Below are 19,591 nucleotides of genomic sequence, written 5' to 3'. Positions count from 1 at the left end.
CCTCACCCCGGGGCTCTGGTCACATGGGAAACAGGCGGGAGCCACACGCTGGTGTGCACGGAGCCTGGTGCATCCCGACACTCTACCAGCCGAGTGATCGAGCGAATGAGCCCGAGGAGCCTGTCCTGTGGGCGCACTACAAGGGTCACACCCCATTTCATGGTCAGCACTTGTCTAAGAGCTTATTACAGTCACAAAACATGCATATACATGATCTTGACCAATGTTCATAATGAGACTCTTTGTTATGCGAGAAAGGCAGTTTTTACTTTGGGTTTAAAACATCAGAATAAGACGTTTAGAGAAATCGAGGGACTTTTCCCAAGATCACCTGGCTAGTCAGTGGCACAGCGGGGATCTGAAGGCCTGTCTCCCTATCCCAGTGCTCCCAAAGCTGTTCTCAACAACAGGAGGCTTCCGAAACGACCAGGGAAGTGCTCAGAAGGGTGGGTGGATTTAAAGAGAATTTACTTGGCTTTCTGGTTGGTAGTCTATATACCCGAATCTCTAGAAGTCACGTGAGGCTCATGATTTGGCTTCAAAGTCCAGGATCCCTTTCTCTCTGTATTCAGAGAGGCCAGAGACAGGCTCCCTGAAGATGTGGTATCAGCCCTCTACCTTCTGCTCCATCTGCAGGATCCACCTGTAGGACCCCCCAGCTAGGAATGGGGTGCTGACTTCCTGCTCGGCCTGGGGACTCTACCCTCTGGACTGGCCTCTGAGGCAGGTCCTGTTGGCTTCCTCTAATGACATCCTAGGGGCAAAATATTAAAACCCCACATCCCAGTCATCACAATGGACACTGTGGGAAAAGGTTGGGATTCCTTCCCAGCACCATAGAGTCCACGGCACAGGTGAGAGTCTAGAAGCCTACTTAGTTGGCACAGAATATATATACATCAGGGCCCTGATGCGTGGCCAACTGGGGTGATGGATGGCAGTATGCTCTTTCCTCCCAGGGTACCTGGGCCGGCAGAGGGGTGAATCAGGACAGATAGAAGAAAGCATTTTCCTTAGCAGGTCTGGAGGGGCCTGGGGGACACCAGAAAGGTGTCCTTCACCATATGGACAAGCATGAATCTGAAGCTTCTGCCCACTGTGTTCTCAGCTCCCCAACCTCCCCGTCACACGCAGGCCGTCACCTCGACGATATCTGTTACCAGCGCCGACCTCCTAGGCTCAGGGCCTAAATGCAGCGTGACCCAAATTACTCAAACATCAGGCGCCTGCGGCACAACCAGGTTTCTCCGCTCTGACTAACCCAGATTACTTCCTCCTAAAGCCACGATATTTAAATTAGAAGCACTTTCCCCCAGGTAATAGGTGACCTGATCCTTTAATCCAGTTATTTTTAAGTTCCACCAAAAATACAAACTCACTCTTGGCCCAGGAACAGAGGCACGGCTATGAGAGAAAACTTTCTCACAGCGGTGAGCCCAGACAAATAAATGTCTCTGTTGTCCCTCTCCCCTGCCTCTCTTTTCTAAAGTTGGGTTTTTAGTACACAGAGCACAGCGGCTTCAGGCGAAGAACTGGTTTCACAGGCCGAGCGTGGCTGGCTTTAGAATGGGTCTTAAAAGGACTCGGAACTTTCTGGCTGAAGTCTCCATCATGAAGGCAGGGGCTACAACCTGGCTGATGGATGATCCTCAGACACCTGCAAGATGCCCACTGTGGTCTGCTGGCCTTCATCAGCCTGTGGGGAACCAGAGCAGAGCTGGCGGAAGTCTAGGAGAGACGGACTCATTAAACCTAGGGAACCCGAGGAATGTGGGAGGGGATCAAGAGGCTAAAGAGGTCACAGTGCAAGGATAAGGAAGCACTGAGAACGTGCAGAGTGACAAGCCCTATGCCTGGGGTCATGAGGTGAGCGGGGCATGGGGGAGTTCCCTGCGGCTCTGAGGGGATCCCCTCTCTGCAGCTAGGAACTTAGGCCCTGGAGGAAGAAAGTACCAATACATATAAAGATAGCAAATAGCACGAGGCAGAGAAGAGAATTCTGACCCTGTTGATTGGTGCGGATTGTGCAGGTTGAGAAGACTTTGTGAAGGAAGCTGGGAGCACCAGTGGTTCCCAGCAGCTGGCCGGCAGTTACTCTGCCCCAGCCTTCGCCCCCGCGGAAGATGGCAGGCTGGAGAGGACCAGGGATTCTGAGTGGGCCCCTTCCACCGCCCCCTCCACAGAGACACAGACAGTAGGAATGTCTGAGAAGGACTCGACTTGCTCCCCGAGAAGCCTTCAGGCAGGAAGTGGAGGGTAGAGGTGATAACCTGGGCCACATTCCAGTCCAAGGCAGCCTTTCCGCTTCCACCCCCAGCTGAGCTTCTTCCAGCTGTAGGACCCGGGGCCTGTGTACATCGTGGGAAGCCGGAGCCTAGCCACTCCCCAAGGAGCACAAGGACCCCTGCCCTGGCTGATAGAAGGCAGACTTAAGGCTCCAAACACCAAGTAGGCGCAGGCTAAATTTAGACCAGACAGGCTCAAGTTAACACTGTAACCCCCCATCCGGCATCTGCCCCCCTTGAGAGCATTCATACTAATACCGCCTCTCTGTTTCCCTCCCACCCACCTCCTGTCTTGAAGCCATTATAGCTAAGAGTGACTAGGGCAGTTCCTGCCCCTACAGACCCAGCCTTTCTTTCCCAGTGCTTCTATGGTACTGGTCCACGCAGCAGACACGCCCTGCTTTTCTCTCTGGTGTGTGCCTCAGGTACAGGCTTGGATACAGGATGCAAAGACTTCTGGGAACCCCTTTGATGGGAACAAGGCTCGCCTATGCCTTGGCTCACACGGGTAAAGGGAAAATGGTCCATCTGTACCATCACAGAGACTCCCCAGCCCCGCAGCCTGCCTTATTAATAGCATCCCCCTAACCCTGCTGAAAAGTCACCGGCTCAAATGGCAGGCTGCAACATCTGGAAAATGTTAAGGTGCGGTTTGATTAGCACATTTACAGCCTGGGCTTTCTGTGAAAGGAACTGAAAACGGTGTGTGCGACGGGGTGAGAGGTGGGGAGGGGAGGAAGGGAAGGAAGCTGTGGCCTTTCCGGCGGCGCAACTGGTGAAAGGCGTGTTTCTTCTGGCTACTTGGCAGCCCACTCCCCACAGGAGTGATGGGGAACCGCTGCGAGGTTCCAGGGTTTCCCCTGAATAAGGAGAGACAGGCTTCATTTCAGCTCCAAGAAAGTCAGGCTTTGCTTACTCCTCAACGCGATACACTCTGTGCTCTATAGCAAGGGGTCCTCAGGTACTTTTCTCACTGAACGCTTTTTTCCCTGTGAGATGATTTCGCAGGGCAGTCCCCACCTCCAGAATAAACCGAGATCAAGGCCACGGAGGAAATGCTGGCTCCTGCAGCCTGAAATTTCTAGGGTAACTGATTGTGCTGGAAGCAAAAGCAAGCACAGCTTTTGTTCTCTATAACTTAGCTGTGTCCCTCTTGGTTTTAAAATAGTTCAGGATCTTGGGTTCATGCCTGGCCCACCAGTAATGGTAGAGGGCAAACACTGAAAACAAAACAAAACAAAACAAAACAAAACAACCCCTCAACTGTGAACCAGGCTAAAATTCACTATGTTGAGGCAGAGAACCAGGAGAAAGGAGAAAAGGGTGGCAGATGACTTTGAAATTAACCCCTTGTCCACAGTGACCCTGTACAAGCAAATGGAGCTGATGAGGTTCCCCGGGACCCTACAGCAGGCGGGCACACATGTACATTCCCTGAAAAGCCCTAAGTCACTGTGAATGGAGAGTTCCGCGACACAGACACAGAAGACTAGCTGTAGCCTAAATAAGCACAAGGCAACGACTAGAAAACCAGTTACCAGGATCGCTGGGTCACTCGGTTCCATTCTAGAAAGGGACTCGCACGCACACTCTGTCTCACAGATAACACTCACACACCATCTTCAAAGCGTTATCTGCCCCAGCTGACTCGTGCATCTGTGCACGCACCACACGTGCTGTGTGGGGCTTCCTTTGTGCCCTTTATCATGAAAGCTGGAGTTTTACAAGATTTACCAAAAAAAAAAAAAAAAAGATGCTGATGGCCAGTGGGATCTCAGCTGCCCACTCTTTCTCTAGCAGGAAAAAAACTCCACAGCACAGCACTCCGTGAAGCCTCCGGCCTCCAAAGGAAACCCTCTCCTTCCCGATTAGAGAGAAAAGGACAGTGAGACAGGTCAGCAGACTCCGCTTACCCTGCCCAGAGCGTGCGCCTCTCACGTCCAGTCAGAAGGGCCTCCTTTTCCAGACAGATTCCTGCGCCCTGGCTCAAGCGGGACACATTCCTTCTGAGCCTCCTGACTGATGACTGTGATGTCACAGCTGGCCCTCCCTCTGCTCCCTAAAAGGCCATTCACACAAAGAAGGACTTTAACCCCCTTCCAAGAGGCCTGCCCCTCCCTCCCTCGCTGGCCGGAGCCAGGAGGGCAGCGCTGTCCAGCCGGAGGCTCCCATGGTGTTGGGTGTTCGGAGCCGAGCAGGGAGGGCGGGTGCTGATAGGAACCAGCCACGGCTGTCTTCTTGGAAAGGCAGAGACGAACCTTGGCTAAGCCGGGGGTTAATATCCCGGTGTGGCTGAGGTAGCAAAAAATCTGAAAGAGCCTGAGGAATGAGTTAAATGAATGTTTTAGGAATTTTTACATGTGTCTGTAAAAAGTAAGAAAGGCTCATGGTAGAAAATAAGATATTCATCCTCCCTCCACTCAGAGGAAAAGTTAATATTTTATTGCATTCCATGTAGTCTCCTTTGTAAAAAAAAAAATGTGTATCTAATACGGTTGAGACCAGACAGTATATGCGATTTTGTTGCCAACTTTTTTTTTAACTCCGTATTACCTCACAAGCACTTTTCATGTCCTTTAACGGCCGTTGTAAGACATATTTTAAACGGTTACATGATGTCCCGTGCTGAATGGGCCAAGAATTTGAAGTCAGGGATGAGCGCGCTCATGTCAGGGCATGCCTGAGGGCAGAGGCTCCGCTCTCCCGCAGCGAGCCAGGATCTTCTGCCAGGAAGAGTGCATCCACTCTTGCCGGGGGTAGACATGAGCGTCCCAAACATCTCTCTCTCTTTCACCAGAGTCTGACCTAGGGAATCTGGGGCACAACTCGGGGTCTGGCCAACCAGAAAGTCAATCAGAGTTCTAGGCACATGCTGGGGGCCATGGAGAACTCATTTTCTTCAGTGACATTGTGGAGAAGACAAAGAGAATTGAGCTTTATAGTCAACTGACTAGGAAGAGGAGGACAAAGGTCAAATGCGGTCCTGCGGGGCCAGCTCTTTGGGGTCAGTTTGGGCGCAGTCTGTCTCAGTGAGTCAGGTGAGCAGCCCAAAGATGGTGGTGGGGCCCCCGGTGGCCTGCCAGCTTGGCCCTCCACAATGCAGACCACCCGGGACCCTCTTGAAAGGGTTCCCAGAACTGTTCCTCAGTTCAAGGAAGGAAGAATCGGAGTGGATGGAGCCTAGGGAGGCTTTTTGGGAAAGGAAGCTCAAAGTATGCTCTCCATTCCAACTGTTTACCACGCCTCAGTGACATTTTTAACATGCTGAACCTTATTAAGAGCAATCCGGGAGTTTCTCAGTGACTGACGTGGTGACAGCAAACCACCAAGGAGGGCTGTGGAAACCCTGAATTCATTGCGCCCTTTGGAATAACTGGAATGTTCGGTTGTACAGCCAAAGGCATTTCAAGATGCTACTTCACGGTCTCAAGTAAAATGAGGTGGAAAAACAAAAGTCAAACACCAAGGGCGGCACTGCCCTGCTTGAGAAAGATGAGCCAGGGCGGGGTCTCCCGTGAAGACGTGCCCCCACGCCCAGAGGCATGCGTGACAGCCAGGGCCTGCCACAGAATCACACCTGCCCCTCAGTACCCATGAGGAGGCTGGTTAAAAAAAAAAAGTTAGAAATGTGCCCTGCTCACAAGAGAGAAAATTATATGTACTCTGAAAGTACTATTATCTAAGCAGTAGGCATGCTTCTGACCGCAGTCTGAGGGTCCACGGTTCACCACACACACATACATGTATGTACACTGTCACAGAAGGGTCGCGTCTCTCCCTACCCCCACCCCAACTCCATGTGTTTCAGTCCTGACCCCTGGTTCTTCAAAATGTGATTTTATTTGGAGGTAGGGTCTCAAGTAATCGAGTGGTCATTAGGGTTGGCCCTTGGCCAATATGGCGAGTGTCCTTACAAAAAAAGAGTTAGACACAGAGACATACCTAGAAGGAAGACAGTGTGAAGGGACGGTGAGAGAAGACAGCCATATATAAGCCCCAGAGCAGGCCATGCCTTCCCTACAGCCATCGGAGGGAACCAGCTCTAATGACATCTGGCTCTGGCACTTCCAATCCCCAAACTGGGAGGCAGTCAATGTCTGGTGGTTAAGCCACTCTGTGCATGGTCCTTTGTTACTGCAGGACTTGCAGCAAAGTGACGCACACACTAATATGGACATACACAAATACGCATGTGCACACATACATTCATGCATGCATATCGGTGCGCAAACATACACGGAAACACATGCACACACGCACACACACACCTCCCTCCAGCTACAAAAAGCAGGGTGAAGTTTAGAAAAATATTCTGTTACAAAGCCCCAGGGAGATGCTTTAGGAAACTGGCTGATGATACTCGGAGGCAGAGGGAGAAATCCAATGGGCAAGGTGGCTTTAGGCTGCGAAAGCACAAGCCCAGCTGCCAGCGTGTGCGGGCACTCTGACGCACTCCCACGGGAAGGAGCGGAGCAGAGGCCGGCAGCACTCACCTGGCTCCTGCTCACCCTTCCACTTCCCTCCCCTCCCAGCACCGACTCTGGGCTTGGGCTGATGTTTCTGAGTTCATGAAAACCAATTTGTAATGCCTGCTCAAGGCCCCTGGTGCTGTAACCTGATCTTCTGTTTAGTCTGGGAGGGTGCCTTGCACTGGGGGTCCTGAAGCCATCTGGAAACCCAGTCCTCTTCGGTGACTGAGAAGCCACGTGCAACCTGTGAGGCTCAGCAGCTGGAGTCAGGAGGCCATCAGCGCTTCCGTGACCAACATTCAGCAGGCAGCTATGGCACACTCCCGGGTGCCAGGTCGGTGTTACAACCCCTTTCCTACCTTCTCTATCCACTCCTCACACCAACAGCAAGCTGGAAGGGTCTCAACCCATTCCACACAGGGGTGGGCCCCAGCCCGCGGTGCCAAGCCCTGCCCAGGGTCAGGAACAGAGGTCTGGATCCACGAATCCCACCCACGGGGCAGGGCTCTGCCCCTGGGCACCACCATGGGCACTTTGGGAGGGAGCAGACCCAGGAAGGGGGCTGTGCTGATCCAAGAATTGAAAAGGAAACCTTAAGGAGCAAAGGCAAGGCAGTGACAGGCTGTCTTTGAAACCATGTGCCTGATACTTCGTGACTTTAAGAAGGCTGTGTTTCTTTCCCTTCCGGGCCTCAGTTTTCTGCTCTGTAAATGGAAAGGACCAGACCAAGTGAAACTCCCCCTCCCCGTCCCCCCAATTCACTCCCTTTCTGCTCCTAACCCATAATTCTGTGATGTTACCATGAGCCTCACGCACAGGTGAGGCACTGGGTCATTCTGTGTCTGGTGATGGTGGCAGGGTGGGCAGAGCCCCGAGAAAGCAAGCCAAGGCAGCAGCCACAGCTGCCTCTGAAATCCGCTGGCTAGTCCTGCCAAGAGATTACAAGGGTTCCGGGAAGGAACTCCCTCCCCTCGTCAGAACTTTATCTCTTCAGTTCAAGGAGTTTATTCTGCTAAATGGAACCATCCCATTTTTGTGCCCTAGTGTGATGGGATGTTCCCAAAGGGATCTGCTGAGATCAGGAGGAAGGAGATAGAAGCAGGCAATGTGGACTCACTGGCTTCCAAACAAAACCAACCAACAAACAAACAAAACCCAGTAAGACCAGGAATTAGAAAGTGGGAAAGTGGGGGCGGGGCGTGGGGCAATGGGGAGGGCTCCCTCCTCCCCTGGGGTATAGGAAAGTGGAGATCCTTGGCTTTTCAAACTGCCCTAAGGCTTGCTTCAAGACACACACACACACACACACACACACACACACACACACAAGCATGAGCATGTACACATGCGCCTGTGGCCCCGGGACCTCCCCAGACCAATCCCTGCCCAGCACCTTTCGGTTAGGTCCCAAAAGACTCCCCTCCAAAAGACTCATCAAGTCCCATCCCCAAAAGACTCCACATCTCAGCAGGGAGCCAGGCCTTTAAAGCAATTTGCACTTAGATGTGAATTTGATGGGAATATTCACAATTTAAAACAGGAGCTTGTTTACCCAGAGGAATCCCTCATGGGGTGAAGTGTGGGAAATGAAGACATACCCAGCCCCAATATATTGAGGGCAGACTGGTGAGCAGGGAACAGGACAGGCTTATAGGAAACCTAGACTCAGCACCTTCCCATGGGGCCAGGGCCCTGACACCCACAGAGCCGGCAGTTGGGAAAAACATACACGGATGTACAGACCAGCCAGCTGTGTCTGTGCCATGGTCTCATTAATTCTTGTAAGACACATTATTCTATCGGGAAAAAAGTAGTTCAACTGCCAAGCTCTTGCCCTTCTTCCACTGCACCCACCCATCTCCCAGCATGCCCTCTGATGGCCTCCAATATTGCCCAAAAGATAGGCTTTGGCAGGGAGGAGAACCTGGTTTGCTACATTCCAGAACCAGATGAAGCTCATGGTGACCCAGGAATGGGGCTGAAAAGTCTAGCAGGCCCCAGGGCAGTGCCCGGCATGCACCCCGTTTCTGCCTTGAGTCTGTGAGTCCCCCCCATCAAAGATCTTAGACTCAAGGGGTCCCTCTGCTTGCGACCTCAGACACTACATTCTTATCTTCTGCAGGAACATGGGTGCCATCATGGGGCAGCATGGAGGGCAAAGCTTTAGAGGAAATGCACTGTGGTCTTGTCTAGAGGAGTGAAAACTAGCAGGCAACAAAGGTGTGTAGTAAAAGAATCAGCATCTGAAAACGGCAATTTGCTTAATGGATGAAATGCTATGCAACCTTTAGAAAGGATACATGTCAAAACTGCACCGCAAGCTAGAATGGTGTTGTATTACTAGAGCGTGCCTGTAGGGGCACAGCATCCTGGTTAAGAATGGGCTTTGGTATGCACCAGACCTGGGCTTCCTCTTCTCCGGAACAGGTCTCAAACTATGACTGCCTTAGGGAGCTGATGGAAAGCACAAGTGCCCAGGATGGGGTTTGTGCTACATTAAAAGGACCCAATGAATAGTAGCGAAGATAAAAATAAACGTGAAAATATTTGCATAAAAATAAACATGAAAATATTTGCAACTCAAACCACAAAGACTTAATATTCACGATACATAAAGAACTCTTACAAATCACTCAGAACAAGACCAAAAACCCAAACACGAAAACAGGCAAAAGACATAGACAGTCGACACACAAAACATCTATAAATTACTCTTGGACACACAAAGATTCCCAATGCCGCTCATATTAAAAGAAAAGGAAAATTCAGTTGTGAGGCCAGCTGGCCACCAATAAAATGAGTTACCAGTGTAAGAGGAAACAGGAAACTCCATGAAGTTGCGTGGCAATTTGGCATACGGACCCAACTTTAGAATATGCGGTGTCTTTCACCCAGTAATTCTAGTTCCAAGAATTTATACTCAGATACAGTGGCACAGGTATAAAACGACCTATACCCACACGTCTCCAATGCCACATTGCTTGCAATAATAAAAGACTAAAATAACCGAAGTCAATCCAGGGCTGGACTATTCATAAAATGGAATATTATGCAACCTTTAAGAAAACAGTACAGTGCCCAGCTCTGTGAGGGCTGATATAGCACAATCTCAAAGGTCTACTGTTAAGTGATGCATAGTCACGTGTATATATAAGGTGTATAGCATGTATACTATGCTACTTTTGTTAACAGAAATGAATATGAATGTATATGTGAATATACATATTCACATGCAGAGATTAGCCCTGAAAGGGTAAACGAGAAATGGTAACAATGGTTTCGTCTGGCATGAGGAGGACTGGACATCGGAGGCGGCAGACTTCTTTTCACTGTGTCCTTTCCTACACTGTTCATATATTAACTTGTGAGGAAAATGTACCTAATCAAAGTGTAAATAGTACGACAGACAGACGGGTAAGAACTAAAAGGAAATACGGCACCCATGGTGAGACGTTAGATCCCTGGAGGAGACGGAGTCAGCATCTCAACGTCAAGGATACCGTTTGCGTACATGTCGTTTGGAAGAATCGCATCCGTGTTCTAACTGTGGTTAACCCTGGAGAATGGGGAAAACCTCATGTTGAAGGGAGGATGAAAATCTGAAGGAAAACCTATCATTTTTATTTTACAAAGGCTTGCATTCCTGAACTTGTTGCTTTGGTAATCAGAAAAGTAATAATTGAAAAGTAACGCGTTACAAATGTGAGCTTTAGATGCATATGGATGTGTGAAAAGCCAGGGCCGGATGCGTGTTGGGTCCCACGGTCCCTCAGAGACTCCATCGACACAAGCAGTGGGGCCCTCAGCCTCCAGGAGCTAACGCATCCCGGCCAAATCATGGCCTCCTCCCGAGGAAGTGTGCCGTCTTGTTGTAACATACTTTTAGGAGCAGGCTTTTCACTCTACAATGGTATGATAACATAATCTTCCTTTTTCACCAAAGACTGTGATTGGCTCACAGTCACATACAGACCCGTTCCTTCCATGAGCTGTAGATTCCCAGAAAAGCTGTGAAACATTCTATGAGTAACCAGATTCCTCTTTGGGAAACAAATGTCGCAGAATTTCATGGATTATGTCACAGGCAGGATGTGTCATAGGAAACCCCCACTGAAAAGTTTCCCCAGATCGGTCCAGCAGAGAACAAAAATTCGAGGCTGACTCTGTTACGCTTACACAATAGTCACTCTCTCTACTCCACTCAACTTAAATGTGCAGATGAGTGATCCTGTAACCTCACTGTACACCTATAAGACACACACAAGTACTCGCGCACATGCACACAAAGACTCAGTACATTTGAATCCATTTTTTCAAAGATTTGAGTAAAGTTTTAAAAATAGCGTTTGGGTTTACTAAATCTAGTCTTCTGTAAGCAAAACAAAAAACAAAAAACAAAAAACAAAAAAAAACACACCATGCCTTTTGTTAATGCTTAAAGCAAACGCGGGGGCGGAGCTTGGCAGGTGGACAGCTCCGCACCGAGGCAACCCCAGACCTTGGACCCAATGCCAGTTCAGCCTCAGGATCGCTGCCCTCCTGCCACCCGGTTCCCAGCCCTTGGGCTCAGCCCCAGGGTGTGAGGTCAGCGAAAGGATTTAGCGGGGAGCCAGCCCTCTTACTGGAATGGCCAAGCTCTTCCCTGCTCCAAGGCAGGAAATGTTCAACAACGAGCCTTCCTGGTCCCCAAGAAGGCACTCACAATTCCAGAGAAGGAAAAAAGTACCAGCAATCAAGAGATGTTTTTTAAATGAAATTCCTGGTGAACACTAAGAAAACTCACCCTGAGGACAGACCTACCACTTACCAGCAGGAAAAGGGTTTGAGTCTATTGAATCAGCTGCTGACGGATTGCAAGGGAACTGCCGGAAGGCTCTAGGAGGTTTCAGTGACCATTCACAGAACAGGTATCATCATCATGGATATTAGTGTCACCATGAACTGCCGCTTACTCTACAAACCCACGAATGGCCTTTTCTTAAGTTTCTTTAAAAGCACAAAGCCACATGTGAAGCCAGACTGGGCAGCAAACAGGCCCCGATCCCATTCTTTCTGACGCTCTCTGGCAGAGAGAGAGAACTCCAGGAAAGTCCCGATGGTCACTCAGAGAGCCCGCCCCGCCAGGCCTGAGCGGCAACTCTGAATGATCAGGCCGTGCACCAGTGAATAGCAGGACGAGCCGGCCCGCTCCGATTTTCAGACTCCCACCTCATGCTGCAAACAAACGCCATGGATCGCACAGGTTCTGAGCCTGTCACAAGATGTGCGTTTTGTGGTTTAAACTAAGAGAAACTGGCCTTCAACACCAAGGACCTGACCCTGGTCTGGTTCTGCTCCACCCCGTCCTGTAGCCGAACCAGGGGATGACATGGAATCTTCTCTTTCCTGCCGCTGCTCTGTGCTCTCCCAGTCCTGTCCGGGGCCAGCCCAGCTGGACCACATTCTGGGAAAAGTTAGGGCGGCCCAGCTCTGGGAGCAGCTGAGGGCCAGTCACCTGCTTCCGTCTACTGCCTCCGTGGTTCTCAATGCCAGGAAGGAACCTCTGCAGGAGAAGGAAAACACGGAATTTCTCCATCCACCAGCAGGCTGCACAATAAGCATAAGCTAGCAGAGTAAGACGGGGCACAGGAAAGGTTGTGGGAGGGTATTTGGCTTCATGCAAAGAAATATACTTCCTGAACAGTAAAATGACAACAAACTCACAACTATCAACAAATGAACCTAAAATAAAAACAATGAAAACAAAAACTAAGCAAACGACCAGAACAGGAGCAGAATCAGAGAAATGGACATCACATGGAGGGTTTTCAGTGGGGAGGGGGAAGGGAGGAATAGGGGTGGAAAGGTACAGGGAAGAAGAAGCATCATTGGTAGGCATAAAATAGACGGGGAGAGGTAAAAAATGATATAGGAAACAGAGGACTCAAAGAACTTATATGTACAACCCATGGACATGAACTAAGGGGGATGGAGAATGTGGGAGGGGGATAAAGGGGGAAAACTGTGAAAACTGTAATAGCATAATCAATAAAAAATACTTAAAAGAAATTAGCCCCCCCAAAAAAGAAATACCATACACTCCTTCCTTTTGCTTAAAGCCAACAGAAGCCGACCACTACCTCACGTCTCATTTACGAGGAATCTCTGCCCAACCACGGAACCTCAGGAGCAGAGAGCACTGAGGTTGAGAACCAACCAGTTACACCGATGATGCCAACAGGATAAAGCCTGAGAACCAGCAACAAGAGAGGGGGGTTGCCATTTGCTTATATGTATGTCTCTGCTTCATCCTGTTTACCATCCTGTTTACCCTCCAGAAGCCCCCTTTGATCTAGGGGCCAACTGCAGCTAACCTCTTTGCTGCCACGGTTTTTAGACCCCCGTTTGATTGCCCATTGATTCGTGTGTGGTACGGCAATCTGGCGGGAAGTACGTCAGTCTATCCAGCGGGAGGTACGTGAGTCTGGAGAAAAGAAGGTCTGGGTTGGACCCCACTGGAATCACACGCTGACTGCGTGATGCTGACGCAAGGGATTGTCTCCCCTCTGAAACTTGAGTTCATCATCTGTCGAATGGGTATAATGTCTGTAGCAGGTCACCAAAATTCGTCTGCTGGGAACCTCAGAACGTGACCGCTTTTGGAAACAGGGTTTCTTTGCAGATGTAATTAGTTAAGATGAGGTCATTGGATTCAAATGGGCCCTAAACCCAATGACTGGTGTCCTTATAAGAGGAAAGGACACACCGAGATGTACACAGAGGAGAAGTCGTGAGAAGACGGAGGCAGAAGTTCTTGCGATTCCCCCACAGGGGAGGGAGTGCCAAGGGTGGCTGGCAGCCACCAGGGGCTACGGGAGAGGCATGGGGCAGATGCTCTGCCAGAGCCGCCGGAAGGAACCAACCCTGCCTCCCTGATTTCAGACTTTCTGGCCCCCCGCCCTAGGAGAAAACAAACGTCTCATTTTAAGCCACAAAGTCTGTGGTAACTGGGCACAGCAGCAATTAAAAAACACACGTTCCTTCTACTGGTTACGCAGATTACCTGAGAGGCAGCCTGTGAAAGCAGGGGGTCTCACAGGGCAGGAGCAGACGAGACCCTTAGGCTAGGTAGTCACTCCTGCCTTCTCCTCTGCCCACAGGCCAGTAAAGGAACTTTACAATACACACCAGAGGCAGGTGGCCTCACGCTATTTGCATGTTTTAGGACCTGTGGACAAAACGGGCAGAGTGAAGAACTACCTGTGCAGTGAGGGCACACAGCCAGCAAGGGCTGCAGGCATGGATGGTGTTGTCCACAGAAGCTGCTTTGTGAAGATGAAGCTGCGAAGCCCCAGAGTTGGCAACGGGTACGCACCTTGTCAAACTGGAGAAGGGACACAGGGGCCCCAAGGCCCCAAAGACTTGCTGAGGCCGATGAGTAGGTGATCATAAGTAGGTGATCATAACATATACTGAGCCTTGGGGATATGCCAGGCATTGCACTAAGTGATTTGAATGCACAATCACATTTATGTCTCAAAGTCAGCCTATGGGGCCAGTGGTCTTGATCGCACAGGTCAGGAAACAGACTCACAGGTTTAAGTGGTGACCTGCCTCAAGGCCTCCGGCAGGGAGCAGTGAGCCTGGGGTTAAACGGAAGCGCCTGTCTCAGGGTCTTTCACACCATCCTGCCTCTTATCAAACAAGGAAGATTAGCTCCAGGATTCTTTATCTACTGGACCACATACTCTAACAGGATCCTAGAACTCTCTCCAGGTGCCAGTTTTCTCTACAGGAAATAGGAATGATGTGGATGACAACTACTCATTGCAGTGTGCAGTCATTTCACTGTGCCCTCTCCATGCATTATCTCGCTACATCCACACGGCAACACCTTGAAGTAAGGTATAACCTCTATTTTGCGGACGAAGACACTGGAGATCAGAGCTTAAGTAATCTGCCCAAGGACGAAGCAAGTAAGTGAGAGTTGAGATCTAAACCCTGGCTGCCAGCTCTCCGAGCTCCGCCCTAAAGAAGCAAACCTTGACATCCCTTTCTTCCTGCTTTCCCAGAACACACGGTACGCCACGGCTCACTGAACCTAAGAATTCATTTGAGCTCTTAGCTGTATCTTAAAAAGCCGTGTCTGCCATCTGCCCCTACTTCAGATGCTTGGAGTTCTCCAAATGCTCCAGGTGAGTGACTTTCTCTTCAGCTGGGTGGTTGGAATTCTCTAGATAATGTCTAGACACTCCCAAGAATGTCTATTTAGCATGTGCACAGTTTTGAGCACAATAGCAGGGACCCAGTCGGTCCATTCTGGACAGGGACCCCTCCCCAGGCGAGCAGGGCAGAAGGTGGAGATCCCACAACAGGAAATAACAGAGGCTGGGTGTGGGGATGGGAGGCTTCCCGTGCAGCAGGAACACAACCAGCAAACATCTCAAGCTGTGAGATGTTAGAAGATTGACCAGACCCAAGATGTTGCGTTGTATTCTAAAAATGTTTAAATCTCCTATTCCCTGCACCTGAGTTTCTTGAGCAAAATGAAGAAACGTAACCCCGAGCCATGGTCCCTGCATTGCTAACATCCTGCTGAACCTCAGAATTGGTGCAGATGGTTGGAGGTCCTGTGTCTCGGCTTATCGAGATATCTGGCCACTGGGGGATGGAGAAGGGAAAGAAGACCAGACTTGACCTGCGAAGGCTGGGCTGTCCGTAATGAGGGATTCTAGCCCCCTCCTAAGTCATCCTCCCTCCATGGCACTGTGCGAGGCTCAAGTGTATAAGTGGTTAAACTTCTTTATGAAAAGCATTCTTTAAAATCACTTCTCGATTTCACTCTCTGATTCACGTTTAACAAATAATGGGTCAGGCCAATTAATGTCCGAGCTGGGATATAAACACAAAACAATAGCCCAAGAGGATATGAGATGTTTAAAACTCAGAGTCCAGTTAGATTCAGATATACAGGTTGTCTCAGCCTGGACCACGTCGGCTGCAGCATTTAAGAATTCAGGAGCATAGATGCAGCATTTACAGCCACTTCTGGGAACAGAGGTCCCGGGGTAAAGGAAGTCAGATGCGTGGTCCAGGAAGAAGCCCCCAGTCTGTGATCTGCACCCCGGCCACCCCAAAGGGTGCTCTAGATCAGGGGTGCCACTGTGTCTTGCTCTGGGTCTTCCTTCCCCTTCCTCCTAAAGCTTATTTAGCAGACATTTCCTGTCCTTCCCTCTCTCACTGGGCTTTCCCACAAGGCCCAGGCCAAACCTGTTTCTCACCCCCACCCAACCCCAAAATCTCATGGTGTGAGAAACACCCTGGGGCGGAATGAACTGCCCTACCACCTCCTCCAAGAGGATTTACCCAGTAATTGTTGGGGCTCCCTGAGGGCGGGGTTTGCATTTGCAATTTTGCAAACTGGAGGACCACTGGGGAAGTTACTCATCTGTCATTGTCAGTCGAGCCCTATCATCAGGGCCCTGCCCCCTCCCCCCAGGAGGCTGCCGTGTTCCCCGCAGGGCTTTAATGACCTCGGCTGAAAAGGTTCTTCGGTTTTAACAACAGGCCACCCCACTGCTGACATTTCCCTCCCGACTTCATCCAAACTCTAAATACCATTGAGAAGTTTCTTTCTTTTTTTTTCAAATCTCATGAAGAATAAACTCCACACTAAAATTTTCTCCTGGCATTACAGACTTTGAGATCTGTCAGTGTTTTATCTCTCAAACAAACTAACAAAAAAAAAAGGGGGGGCATAGTTTCCATATATTTTTTAAAAAATTGAGGTAAAATATATATAACATAAAAGTTGTTGTTTTTACCATTTTAACTGTATAAGTTAGCAGGCATTCATCACACTCACAAAGTTGTGCAACCATCACCACTATCTCCTTCTAAAATTTTTCATCACCAAAACGGAAACTCGGTGCCCATGAAGCAACATGAGGCAGCATTTTTGAAACATCTGTGAGGCCCATGAAGTATGTAAGAGAACCTAGACAGGAGGATTACATCTTGTGGCAAACACTAGGGGGAAACAGACTCGAAGAAAATAAACTAATTATTGATTGTATTAGAGTACTGGAATACCTATCCTAATTCACTTTCTAGACTTTTGGCAATTAATTTTTGTATCCATTTTTGGTCTCAAATAAGCATACTAGAAAACTAAAGGTATACTGAAAAACAATAGGGAATAGCTTGCTTTATTAAATTAATGTTTTCCTGAAATTGTATGTAAATTAACACTGGCATTTGTCATTATTTGAAAGTATGTGAAAGTAAAAGAAATAAGAAAAACTTATTTTCACTTGCAAATCTGAAGCACACAATTACTGATTCACCACACATGCACCACACTTCAGTTTTGCTAACACTATCAAAAATTGTTCTGCTTACTTTTTCTTAAAAAAAAAAAACAACCAAACCGGGACTTTAACAGTATTAGGACCAATTCTTAAAGGAATGAAAATGGGAACTAGTTTGGAAAGGAAACTAAAGTCTTGCCTACCAAAGCCTCAGGTGATCCAAGATCCAATTAGTAGAGTGACTTCTACAACAAACCAAATAACTAGAATATTTCTGCACTTTGGTCAGCCTCTGCCTAGGTGGAGATTCCGCCTTTGCATAAGAATATATCCCAGATAAATAATGTCAATCAATGGTTAACAACTCAGAGATAATCCCCGCCCTTGGAAAGTCCATTTGCAGCTTAACCCAGGCAGTGGGGTTAACTGATGACTTCTTATCTTCCATTAGGAGCACCCAGCACATCAAAGCATTGTTTGGGAACAGAGCAAAGCAGACTGGGAGGAAGGAGGCTCTTTTCCTCCCCGGCTAACTGCTGGAAGTGAATATTTCCTAATGGAGATAGCAGCTTTCAGTTTAATAAACAAGCCATTTTGTTTGAGAGCTGAAAGGCAGTGCAATCTCTGGGCTGTTGATGGATGTCTTTGCGGACACAAGCTTGGGCCCCACACACAAAGCAACACCAGCCTCCGCCCTCCAAGCCTTTCAAACCCATTCCTGGCTGTTGCGCTCCCCCCATCCCCAGCCCTCCTCTCGAGCTGCACCAGGGACCAGTGCAGCAGTCCCCAGCGCACCTGGGACCATGGAGATCAACGGAGCACTTATTATGTACCTCTCTCTTTCCAGTGCACTCTCTCCCTCCTTCTGAGCACACCCACCAAGGGAGCCTTCTCCTCTCCCCACCTAAAAGAGAACAGTGCAGGCTTTCACGAGCCCCCAGCAGCAACGCCCAGGGCAGTCTGGAGGTGCTGAGGAGAGTGATCTCTCCGGCTTAGGCCAGTGCCTCGAGTCACACTCCTAGAGCTGCTCCTCTGGGACCAGGGTCTCATTCCTGCCAAGCCACCTCTGGACCCAGCTCTCAGGACGTCTGGTCAACTCTCTCAGACTTCAGTCACAAAGGCTCATGGTCTGAGGTGGGAGCTGTGGCCCTGCTGAGTGAGACCTGTGTCATTCCATCTGGGGATCCACCTCAGAAAAAAAAATTAACCTGATGGACTCAAGGCTTTCGTCTTAAAAAAAGAAAAAGAAAAGAAACCTTGTTTGCTAAGGAGCTCTTATCAATGCCCAAAACATGCAGATGTAGTCACCTGATCATTTCTAACATAATTAAGGCTGTTGTCAACCCAGATTGCTTCGCCTTATCAAGCAGAGGTTCTTACAGCATTACACAAAAAGGTTTGGAATGAAACCCACCCAGGCTCGTGTGCAAAACTGGCTCACTAGCTGAGGGAGCTGGCAAGTCTACAAGGGTACTTGCAATAAAGTTAGGTCCTCTTGGATTTGCCTGCTGACAAGTGTCTCGTCCTCCTACATGCAAAAAAATAAAAGTGAGACCAACCACCCCACAGTAATGAGCAGTGAAACACAGCAGCACTGAGGCCTCCATTAACTCCACTGCTCATTGCCAATGAACGAGAGTATGATGAATATGGGCAAATAACAGGTGTTTTAAACAGTGTGATTTGTAGCCACCAACTAGACACTATTAAAGACTGCTAATTATCTCTTTAATGATGGGTGCACATGTGGATAAGTAACCAGAGTCCTTTCAAACAACCACCACAACCTCCCCCACAGTGTGGAAAAACAAGGCGCTTCTATCATGGGCACTGAAGTTAATTTAAAAGCTTTTTTTTAAGATTTTATTTATTTTTAGAGAAAGGGGAAGGGATGGAGAAAGAGAGGGAGAAAAACATCAATGTGTGATTGCTCTCATACACCCCTAACTGGGGACCTGGCCTGAAACCGAGGCATGTGCCCTGACTGGGAATCGAACCAGCCACCTTTCAGCTCACAGGCTAGGACTCAATCCACTGAACCACAGCAACCAGGGCTGAAGTAAATTTAGTTTCTTCAATTCCATTCCCAAGTAGGAACTACAAAGCAACCAAATTTTGAGTCGCGATAATATACACATTTAGATGCTGTCATGGAACCACTAGCACAGGCTACTGCAGTTGCACAGGGGCTGCAAAGCAAGCGTTTACCACACAAATGTATTCTCTGTGCCCTTTTCCTGTACAATGCACCCAAAGGCTTTACTGCGAGCCAATCTCAAAGGAAGACCAGGACCCGTACTTATTTAAGCTTCTGATTTATTAACCTTGCTAAAATTCCTCGTTGAAGTAACCATTAAGAAAGGTGTACTGAGCCCAGCTTGAATTTACAGTCTAGAAGGGACTGCCTCCCGTAAACTGAGGCTGCGACACGGGACAACACAGAGCAGAAGAACCTAAGAGTCAATATCACTACCCTGAGCAAGTGAATCCATCTCGGTTTGGGGGCCGGATCCCAGGGCACACACAACACACAGCCTGGCACTTCGGA

General features: G+C 49.1%; 1 protein-coding gene across 11 annotated transcripts in view; it reads right to left on the bottom strand.

Moving 5' to 3' along the window:
- Window positions 1-19,591, bottom strand: part of PALM2AKAP2 (PALM2 and AKAP2 fusion) — a 411,865-nt gene that overhangs the window by 36,706 nt on the left and 355,568 nt on the right. The window contains exon 1 of one of the 11 annotated variants that reach the window (XM_028507769.2): window positions 4,199-4,312. The exons of the other annotated variants lie outside the window; for them this stretch is intronic. The gene's annotated coding sequence lies outside the window, so the exon portion shown is untranslated. Of the gene's footprint in view, window positions 1-4,198; window positions 4,313-19,591 lie in introns of those variants that run through there. 11 annotated transcript variants of the gene reach the window in all.

Source organism: Phyllostomus discolor, chromosome 3 (genome assembly GCF_004126475.2).
Source record: "Phyllostomus discolor isolate MPI-MPIP mPhyDis1 chromosome 3, mPhyDis1.pri.v3, whole genome shotgun sequence".
NCBI classification, from domain to species: Eukaryota; Metazoa; Chordata; class Mammalia; order Chiroptera; family Phyllostomidae; genus Phyllostomus; species Phyllostomus discolor.
This window is presented reverse-complemented; position numbering and strand designations above follow the sequence as displayed.